Genomic DNA, 10,732 nt, shown 5'->3' on the forward strand with positions numbered 1-10,732 from the left:
TAGTTATGAGCCTATATATATTTAACGATCTGGACGCATGTAGCAAGCCGGAATTAATCTTATTCTTAACAACAATGCACAAACATGTTTATTTAGCCCGTTTTATCATACAAATAAAACAAAAAATGAGGTATTACCAAACGCTTGTGAATTAACACGTCATATATGTGGTTCTCATATTTATATATTTCCTTTCTGTAACGTTTATAGTGCTCTGATCTATATACTCACAATGCATAAAGCCTATATCTGCTCTATGACAATTATAATAAAAGTGACATTAATTAAATATAGGGATAAGTAAATATAATATTAAATCCTGGAAATGTCTTTATTCCGTTCATTCCGCTGTATTCGTTAATGGAGCCAGGAGTGCACTGGCGCCCTCCCACTGTCATTTGCCAAATCATTTTAGAACAGCTCAACCAATTACCTGCCCATAGCACATCTAATCTCTCGCCGTAGGCAAAGCTGGATATCTCTCGCAGTTAAAGGGATTCTAATACAAATCTGTATTTCTTACACTAGCACCCTGGATTCATAACCACTACAGCGGTCTTAGTGAACACACCATGCTCTGTAATAAGATTATGTCATAGTGTTTGTGGCGGACCGCCTGGGTACCCCCGCCAAACACGCTTCCTAGTAAACACCAAGATACCATAAGCACTGCGCGGGGACACCATAAGCACTTCTAGTCCCTAGCCACCGCAGCTTGCCTGGAGTCTTGCCTCCTATTCCAACCCTAGACCAGGCTCCTGGATCCAGCTTTCAGTGGTTAGAGCTCTCCTAGCAGAAATGATAGCAGGTATAGCATTCCTCCCACACATTAGCCGAGACTTAATGCTGGGAGTAGACTGACTTTATTCTGGGCCACACACAGCCTTTTATGCATGTATGTACGTTGTGGGGAATCGCGATGCAGCCTAGTACATAAACTAACCCCATTCAACCCCCCAATAACGACAGACCACTTAGTATGGATGAAACAGGCCACAGCATTTATTATCACAAACTAAATTACTGCATAACACATCCATAACTTTATTAAATCTCTTCTTTTTCTGTAACCAAAAACGTTAGACATAAATAGGCATAAATTAACATAAATACATATATGACTCCACACATAGTGTTATACAGTGACCCAACCGTCCTTGACAAACATACAGTGGTTCCTCTCACCTCCCCCCTCGTCATAAAATCATATCCTTCCAATGCCCGCCATCAGCCGACCTTATCCACGCTCGATGGGCACGACACCTCAGGTAACTTAATGTTAACCGTTTGAAGCAGGGGAGGTGGAGACCTTAAAAACTTGTTCATCTCATTCCATATACTTAAACGTAACCCCTCAAACTCAATTGACAAGGACATACCCCCGCCACAACCCCGCTGTTTTACACCTAAAATCAGCAGGGGACCCCACCACAACCAGCCATGGCCTGTTCCACCACTTCTTGCAGCGCTAGATTAACATAGGCCTAGTCCGACCTCCAGCAAGCGCACCCATCCCCTCGAGATAACCAGGCCACGACCCGCTCAAAACCCTAAGGCGAACTGGAATCCCCCAAGACAAACCTAGAAACCCATCTCGTCCAAATTTCGACGACCCAGCCCCTGAGAACCTCTGGGAAGAAACAGAATGCGTAACATGTCCAGGTTTAAGAGCACTTAAATCCCAAACCGTCACCGAACCCAGGTCATTCCACCCAGGGATGACAAAACCCCCCGGTACCCCCAGGAGGCGGGACAGCTGATCCCGGATGAGGAGGAGCCACACCCCCCTCATGTATCTGGTGCCACACCACCGAACCTCCGCTCCGGAAGGCGTAAGAGCCAACCACTTGCCCCCCTGCCTCCTGGCCCAAATTACATATGAGCATCCCACCATCCCTATTCTGGGGGAGAGACTGTAACCACAGAGAAAAATCAATTCGGAGACCGGCAGGGTGAACCCAAGGAACCTACCACCCTGACTCCCACCATCCAAGCCCTTTGAACCAGTGGCGCAAGCACGCCAAGCCTGGCGGCGTCTGTAGCCGCCCCTAACCGAACTAAATGCACCCTGAACTCTCCACCATCCTTACCCAGGAATTTGAGCCCTAATTGGAGCACCCCAACGAGATGGACGCAGGAGAGAAAACCTGGCTTCGAGAACCAAACAAGGGGTGAGGAGACCGAATAACCCAGGGGCGGAATAGCCCTCACCGAAGGAAAACAGGACACATGTCAGAACCCGGCGCTCCCCCCAAACAGAACGGCATAATTCCAACTATCCTGGGAACCTAGTACATCCTGTTAGGAGCTTAACCATCACCCTGTGCATTCCATCTACCTCAAGAGAAAGCAGAAAAGGGACGGTCATATCAACCTCGCAACATCCAAGAATGGAACAGATTCTATTGATGAATCAGCCAACCGCTTCCAACTTACCCTTTCCAAATACAACAGCCGTCGAGCGGCGAAAGCCTGAAGGAAGTCCATTCCAATGCTTACTGGATTCAGCAAAACCCCTGCCCACCTGCAGATGACCGTAACATGAACGGAAAGCCGCCAAGGAAATGCTCTCATCCGGCCCGATCACACACACTTTACTGTAGCGGGTCCAACACCGCCTCGAAGAGCGACCCATGAACCAGCTTCATCAGCCGCTAGACCAAGAGGCCATGACTCCACTGCCTTATAATTTGGCCCCGCGGAGCCCCCGCCCGAAGTTCGTCCTACACTGAACCAGATAGAGCACCTACCAGTACCTAGTGAACCCCCAGGAAAACCACGCCTGACCAGACACTTCCAGACTCAAACACCGCCGAGTTAGGCGCCGCAACCAGAGTACCTCCCGGGTAAATGGTACTGTCACATGATAAAGACAGCCTGCACCACCTCACGATTGTCTCACTGGAAGAACTACCCACCTGTCCGTGAGCTGGGTACCCCACGCCTACCATTCAACCCGAATGGGAAGCTCCAAGACAGCTAGAATCTGTGAGAGCCCCGATGCTTGCCAGCTTACTGGGCAAGAGTCAGCACACTATGGAAAACCCAAAATGGCCCCCAAAAAGCCCCAAACCCGCTGCAGCGGCAACAGGTGGAAATCAGTGGAAGGGACTTAGGGGACCTGATTGAACAAGCCACCGTTAATTGAGGCCCAAAAGGAAACCCCGAGGGCAACACTGACAGGCAAAGCCCAGCTGACCCAGGAGAGCCCACGGGTAGCGCAGCTGAAACCCCCATCACCCCCAAAACCACCGACACCTTGCACCGGATGTCCTAAACCGCAGTCCAGGGCAACCGACGTTCTCCGGCCAGAATCGATCCCACTATCCAGGAGACTACTGCACGTATCCCGACCCACGGAACTCCGAAACGCTGAAACACTACCCCAAAAAAAAACACCACAGCAGCCGAGCGCGATGTGCAACACTGTCGGCCCTACACATAAGCGAAATTAAGAGCCACCCGTGCGGAGGCACATAGCCCCATACCACTGACCGTCAGAAATACGGCCCGGAAAACCATAACCTGCCGTGCGCATCAGCAGCACCCGGAAAACCGATTTCAGTGCTGCCTTTGTCAGCAAGGCCCCAGAGCCCTGCAGCACCAACCACGCGGACCATCGTGTCATGCCCTCCCATACCTTGGTAAGCTGCTCCCGCACCACCCGATGGAAGTCTCATATGGGCTGAAAGGTCCTGCTCGGAGAGCATCCACGTCCCCTATCCTGACAGATTGCCCGCATGAAAAACCGCGGGGGACGTGATGGACCCCCTGCGGCTGGAGCCCTCGTGCTGGAACGGCACGAGGACCCCATTTTCCTTTTTTTTTTCTTTTTTCTATTTTTTTTCTTTTTTTTTTATGCCACCAACCCAGCTCACCCTAGGAACAACATGCGTCCCAGAGAGTGTCCTGACCGAAGAACAACGTGGAGCATACGCGGGGAGCCCTCTCCCCGACAATGCTATCCAGAACATACGATGCCCTGACTCACTTTCCGCGCGTCATGGGGTGCAACCGATTACGGTATTTACCCCCCACGCCCCTCCTGGAGTCCCTCCCAAGTACGGGGCCCCCCGCAGCATGAGGGAACATATCACTAATAAACAACCCCATCACCACTGCTCCCTAGTATTTCGCGACATGCGCAAGTAAAGCAGGCCATACTAGTGCCCCGCAGCAGTACCCTGAGCCACCCTAACCCTGGTAAAAAATAAATAAAAAAAAAGAAGGAAAAAAGGTACACCGCCATCCCGGTTCCTTTTTTTTCTTTTATCTTTTATTTTTTGTGAATCTTTTATTTTTCATTCTATTCAGGCGTTTTGTTTTGTTGTTTTTTTGTTTTAAATTTCCCAATTTTTCTTTAATCATTTTTTTTTTAAATTTTTAACTTCACGTGCTATCCATGTATTCATTCATTTAGCTTTATTTTATTTAATTTTTTAATTAATTTTTTATTTATTTATTCTGTTTTTGGGGGGTTTTTTTGCGTGCCAAGACCCCCCCACCCCCCCCCCCCGGCACTAAAGGGACCCGACTGGATACAAGAAGGGACAACGTACTCACCAGCCAATGCCCGGTGCACTACCCGCAGCATAACAAGCGTAGAAGTCCAGGCAGAAGACATTGAAATCAGCTTATACTGTGTTCTTCCAAGGTGTTCCAGGCGCCACCTGCTGGGCATTTCTATGAATTGCAGCCAGGACCTGTGAGAAGGGCATGGAGAGGACGTGCCACCAGGAGGCAGCTGAGGTAAGTAACCAGCAGAGAGAAGAGCAGAGGGCAGAGAGAGAAGAGCAGAGGGCAGAGAGAGAAGAGCAGAGGGCACAGAGAGAAGAGCAGAAGGCAGAGAAGACCCAGGAACAGGTAAGAGCATGGGAAGGGGAATGGGGGGGGAGGGAGGACATAGAGGAGAGAAACAGAGAGAGGGGAAGAGAACAGAGAGAAGGGAAAAGGGGGGGAAAGAACAGAAGGAAAAAGAGGGGGGTGCAGGGGAGAGAGTCAGAGGAGGCCCCCAGGAGAGGTCTCCACCCACCCCCAACGGCATCGGAGCAATACTATCTCGGCCCCGCAGGGCTCACTCACCGCCGGCGCCCCGTCAGAAGGCCTCTGGCTGGCCACACAAGGCGCGGGACACGTCACCCGCCTCCTACTGCCTCCGGCGCGAATCCCACCCACACACTCTTTCCCAACCAATCCAATGCATCTATCCCCACACTCATACATGTGCTCTTGTCCACTTAGCTGCGCTATCTCCCCAGGGCCTTAGACCCCCGACATGAGGTTTCTCACACAAACATACAGGGTCTGATTATGTATGGATGTCTGTGTGGCAAACCTGGCCACTTAAGACTATGTTATATATAAGGGTTGCCTACAGGTTATTTTATGTGTAAGGGTTGTCTCCAAGCGATATGTGTGTAACCGTATGTTATATACTGGTTTGTATGTACTAGATAGCATTCGTATGCTGGCGGCACGAAAACCGCCAGCATTCATATGGCAGTTTCACGAACAGTGTATTTCAACACTGTTCGTGAAACGAACAAAGTACCGAATGGGAGACCACACAAATAGGGTCGTGTGTCTTCCATTAACTCTGGCAACAATGTATCCACCACTTGTTAATAGGTTTCAAGGTGGTCGCCGTTCGTGTACCGAACACGTAGCGGCGGCCATCTTTGATCACTCCAGCCCAGCGGTGTTTGGTCGTCGAGTGCCTGGAACTAAAATCGGCTACTCGACGGCACGAACACCACTGGACTTCCATACCGTTCGGGACAATAATTCTTTCAGTATTTTCATATAACCAGCCCATTCGTGTATTTCCGTGTGTGTTCATATTAAACTGTATTTTGTATGGCGTTCGGTTAATTGTGCAGGGATCTGAGCGGTATTTCACCAGATGGTGCGCTCAGATCCCAGCTATGTAAAAAGGTGTCATTCGGTTAAATATAATGAATGGTGTGGAAGTTATGTATTTTTCAGTAAAAAGTCATATTCTCTGCTGTACAGAGAGATAATTCAATTAACAGTGCATTCTGGGGTGATTATCTCTCTAGTACATCAGTGCATGATGGGAAATCAGCCTGTAAGCTAGGTCCCCCAAGTAGTCCACTACTGGATGCTGCGTTATGTGATTGTTACAATAGTGAGCGCGCGATGCCGCGTTATGTGATTGTTACAATAGTGAGCGCACGATGCAGCGTTATGTGATTGTTACAATAGTGCACGCGTGATGCCGCGTTATGTGATTGTTACAATAGTGCAAGCGTGATGCCGCGTTTTGTGATTGTTACAATAGTGCACGCGTGATGCCGCGTTATGTGATTGTTACAATAGTGCACGCGTGATGCCGTGTTATGTGATTGTTACAATAGTGAGCGCACGATGCAGCGTTTTGTGATTGTTACAATAGTGAGCGCACGATGCCGCGTTGTGATTGTTACAATAGTGAGCGCACGATGCCGCGTTGTGATTGTTACAATAGTGCACGCGTGATGCCGCGTTATGTGATTGTTACAATAGTGCAAGCGTGATGCCGCGTTTTGTGATTGTTACAATAGTGCACGCGTGATGCCGCGTTATGTGATTGTTACAATAGTGCACGCGTGATGCCGTGTTATGTGATTGTTACAATAGTGAGCGCACGATGCAGCGTTTTGTGATTGTTACAATAGTGAGCGCACGATGCCGCGTTGTGATTGTTACAATAGTGAGCGCACGATGCCGCGTTGTGATTGTTACAATAGTGAGCGCACGATGCAGCGTTTTGTGATTGTTACAATAGTGAGCGCACGATGCAGCGTTATGTGATTGTTACAATAGTGCACGCGTGATGCCGCGTTATGTGATTGTTACAATAGTGCAAGCGTGATGCCGCGTTTTGTGATTGTTACAATAGTGCACGCGTGATGCCGCGTTATGTGATTGTTACAATAGTGCACGCGTGATGCCATGTTATGTGATTGTTACAATAGTGAGCGCACGATGCAGCGTTTTGTGATTGTTACAATAGTGAGCGCACGATGCCGCGTTGTGATTGTTACAATAGTGAGCGCACGATGCCGCGTTGTGATTGTTACAATAGTGAGCGCACGATGCAGCGTTTTGTGATTGTTACAATAGTGAGCGCACGATGCCGCGTTGTGATTGTTACAATAGTGAGCGCACGATGCAGCGTTATGTGATTGTTACAATAGTGCACGCGTGATGCCGCGTTATGTGATTGTTACAATAGTGAGCGCGCGATGCCGCGTCATGTTATTGTTACAATAGTGCACGCGTAATGCCGCGTTATGTGATTGTTACAATAGTGAGCGCGCGATGCCGCGTTATGTGATTGTTACAATAGTGAGCGCGCAATGCCGCGTTATGTGATTGTTACAATAGTGAGCGCGCGATGCCGTGTTATGTGATTGTTACAATAGTGCACACGCGATGCCGCGTTATGTGATTGTTACAATAGTGCACGCGTAATGCCGCGTTATGTGATTGTTACAATAGTGCACGCGTAATACCGCGTTATGTGATTGTTACAATAGTGCACGCGTGATGCCGCGTTATGTGATTGTTACAATAGTGCACGCGTAATGCCGCGTTATGTGATTGTTACAATAGTGCGCGCGTAATGCCGCGTTATGTGATTGTTACAATAGTGCGCGTGTGATGCCGCGTTATGTGATTGTTACAATAGTGCACGTGTGATGCCGCGTTATGTGATTGTTACAATAGTGCGCGTGTGATGCCGCGTTATGTGATTGTTACAATAGTGAGCGCGCGATGCCGCGTTATGTGATTGTTACAATAGTGAGCGCGCATGATGCCGCGTTATGTGATTGTTACAATATTGATGCCGCGTTGTGATTGTTACAATAATGCACACGCGATGCCGCGTTATGTGATTGTTACAATAGTGCACGCGTGATGCCGCGTTATGTGATTGTTACAATAGTGCACGCGTGATGCCGCGTTATGTGATTGTTACAATAGTGAGCGCGCATGATGCCGCGTTATGTGATTGTTACAATAGTGAGCGCGCATGATGCCGCGTTATGTGATTGTTACAATAGTGAGCGCACATGATGCCGCGTTATGTGATTGTTACAATAGTGATGCCGCGTTATGTGATTGTTACAATAGTGCACACGTGATGCCGCGTTATGTGATTGTTACAATAGTGAGCGCGCGTTGCCGCGTTATGTGATTGTTACAATAGTGAGCGCGCGATGCCGCGTTATGTGATTGTTACAATAGTGCACACGCGATGCCACGTTATGTGATTGTTACAATAGTGAGCGCGCGATGCCGCGTTGTGATTGTTACAATAGTGAGCGCGCAATGCCGCGTTATGTGATTGTTACAATAGTGAGCGCGCGATGCCGCGTTATGTGATTGTTACAATAGTGAGCGCGCGATGTCGCGTTATGTGATTGTTACAATAGTGCACGCGTAATGCCGCGTTATGTGATTGTTACAATAGTGCACACGCGATGCCACGTTATGTGATTGTTACAATAGTGAGCGCGCGATGCCGCGTTGTGATTGTTACAATAGTGAGCGCGCGATGCCGCGTTGTGATTGTTACAATAGTGAGCGCGCAATGCCGCGTTATGTGATTGTTACAATAGTGAGCGCGCGATGCCGCGTTATGTGATTGTTACAATAGTGAGCGCGCGATGTCGCGTTATGTGATTGTTACAATAGTGCACGCGTAATGCCGCGTTATGTGATTGTTACAATAGTGCACACGCGATGCCGCGTTATGTGATTGTTACAATAGTGAGCGCACGATGCCGCGTTGTGATTGTTACAATAGTGTGCGCGCGTGATGCCGCGTTATGTGATTGTTACAATAGTGCAAGCGCAATGCCGCGTTGTGATTGTTACAATAGTGCACACGTGATGCCGCGTTATTTGATTGTTACAATAGTGCACACGTGATGCCGCGTTATGTGATTGTTACAATAGTGAGCGCGCGATGCAGCGTTATGTGATTGTTACAATAGTGCACGCGTAATGCCGCGTTATGTGATTGTTACAATAGTGCACGCGTGATGCCGTGTTATGTGATTGTTACAATAGTGAGCGCGCGATGCAGCGTTATGTGATTGTTACAATAGTGAGCGCACGATGCCGCGTTGTGATTGTTACAATAGTGTGTGGGCGATGCCGCGTTATGTGATTGTTACAATAGTGTGTACGCGACACCGCGTTATGTGATTGTTACAATAGGGTGTGCCCGATGCCGCGTTATGTGATTGTTACAATAGTGAGCGCACGATGCCGCGTTGTGATTGTTACAATAGTGAGCGCACGATGCCGCGTTATGTGATTGTTACAATAGTGAGCGCACGATGCCGCGTTGTGATTGTTACAATAGTGAGCGCACGATGCCGCGTTATGTGATTGTTACAATAGTGCACGCGCAATGCCGCGTTATGTGATTGTTACAATAGTGAGCACGCAATGCCGCGTTATGTGATTGTTACAATAGTGAGCGCACGATGCCGCGTTGTGATTGTTACAATAGTGCACGCACAATGCAGCGTTATGTGATTGTTACAATAGTGCACACGTGATGCCGCGTTATTTGATTGTTACAATAGTGCACACGTGATGCCGCGTTATGTGATTGTTACAATAGTGAGCGCGCGATGCCGTGTTATGTGATTGTTACAATAGTGAGCGCGCGATGCCGCGTTGTGATTGTTACAATAGTGTGTGGGCGATGCCGCGTTATGTGATTGTTACAATAGTGTGTACGCGACACCGCGTTATGTGATTGTTACAATAGGGTGTGCCCGATGCCGCGTTATGTGATTGTTACAATAGTGAGCGCACGATGCCGCGTTGTGATTGTTACAATAGTGAGCGCACGATGCCGCGTTATGTGATTGATACAATAGTGCACGCGCAATGCCGCGTTATGTGATTGTTACAATAGTGAGCACGCAATGCCGCGTTATGTGATTGTTACAATAGTGAGCGCACGATGCCGCGTTGTGATTGTTACAATAGTGTGTGGGTGATGCCGCGTTATGTGATTGTTACAATAGTGTGTACGCGACACCGCGTTATGTGATTGTTACAATAGGGTGTGCCCGATGCCGCGTTATGTGATTGTTACAATAGTGAGCGCACAATGCCGCGTTGTGATTGTTACAATAGTGAGCGCACGATGCCGCGTTATGTGATTGATACAATAGTGCACGCGCAATGCCGCGTTATGTGATTGTTACAATAGTGAGCACGCAATGCCGCGTTATGTGATTGATACAATAGTGAGCACGCAATGCCGCGTTATGTGATTGTTACAATAGTGAGCACGCAATGCCGCGTTATGTGATTGATACAATAGTGAGCACGCAATGCCGCGTTATGTGATTGTTACAATAGTGAGCGCGCAATGCCGCGTTATGTGATTGTTACAATAGTGAGCGCACGATGCCGCGTTGTGATTGTTACAATAGTGAGCGCGTGATGCCGCGTTATGTGATTGTTACAATAGTGAGCGCGCAATGCCGCGTTATGTGATTGTTACAATAGTGAGCGCACGATGCCGCGTTGTGATTGTTACAATAGTGAGCGCGTGATGCCGCATTATGTGATTGTTACAATAGTGAGCGCACGATGCCGCGTTGTGATTGTTACAATAGTGAGCGCGTGATGCCGTGTTATGTGATTGTTACAATAGTGCACGCACTGTGTTACACAATGACCTGGTGGTTAATAC

The sequence above is a fragment of the Pelobates fuscus genome, chromosome 12, assembly GCF_036172605.1.
Source record: "Pelobates fuscus isolate aPelFus1 chromosome 12, aPelFus1.pri, whole genome shotgun sequence".
NCBI lineage: Eukaryota > Metazoa > Chordata > Amphibia > Anura > Pelobatidae > Pelobates > Pelobates fuscus.